This window comes from Elephantulus edwardii, unplaced genomic scaffold (assembly GCF_000299155.1).
Source record: "Elephantulus edwardii isolate Elephantulus edwardi_28Jun2011 unplaced genomic scaffold, EleEdw1.0 scaffold00303, whole genome shotgun sequence".
Taxonomy (NCBI): Eukaryota; Metazoa; Chordata; class Mammalia; order Macroscelidea; family Macroscelididae; genus Elephantulus; species Elephantulus edwardii.
The window spans coordinates 2,675,159-2,676,144 of record NW_006400053.1 but is presented as its reverse complement, the minus strand read 5'-3'; positions in this window follow the sequence as shown (position 1 = coordinate 2,676,144).

Genomic DNA, 986 nt, shown 5'->3' with positions numbered 1-986 from the left:
GTGGGAGTGGACTTGAATTGGGACAGACCCCTGCAGCTCTGACTCACGGCCCCACCTTCAGGTATCGCATTGCTCCCCCCAACCCGGCTCGCGACCCTCCCGCCAGCTGTGACCCGACCCAGCTTGCGACACCCCTGCCAACTCTGAACTTTGGGACTGGCCAAGGTGCCGTGCGCAGACGCACTGGATAGTGGGAATGGACTTTTAGTGGGACACACCCCTGCAGCTCTGACCCACGACCCCCATTTCAGGTATCGCATTGTTCCCCCCGACACAGCTCGTGGCACTCCCGCCAGCTCTGACCCGACCGGGCTTGCGACCCCCTCCCGCCTGCTCTGAACTTTGGGAGTGGCCAAGGTGCCCTGCGCAGATGCAGTGGACGGTGTGAGTGGACTTGAAGTGGGACACACCCCTGCAGCTCTGACCCACGACCCCCATCTTCAGGTATCGCATTGCTCCCCCCAAACCCGCTCTCAACCCTCCTGCCAGCTCTAACCTGACCCGGCTCGTGAGCCCCCGCCCCCACCAGCTCTGAACTTTGGGACTGGCCAAGGTGCCGTGCACAGACGCATTGGACGGGGGAGTTGACTTGAATGGGACACACCCCTTCAGCTCTGACCCACGACCCCCATCTTCAGGTATCGCACTGCTCCCCCTGAACTGGCGCGTGACCCCCCGGCTAGCTCTGACCCGACATGGCTGGTGACACCCCCCGCCAGCTCTGAACTTTGGGACTGACCAAAGTGCAGTGCGCAGACGCAGTGGACGGGGGAGTGGACTCGAATGAGATACACCCCTGCAGCTCTGACCCAAGACCCCCATCTTCAGGTATCGCATTGCTCCCCCCAGCCCGGCTCGTGACCCACGTCCGCCAGCTCTTAACTATGGGACTGCCCATGGTGGAGTGCGCAGATGCAGAGGATGATGGGAGTGGCCTTGAACTGGGCCACACCCCTGCAGCTCTGACCCACGACCCCCATCTTCAG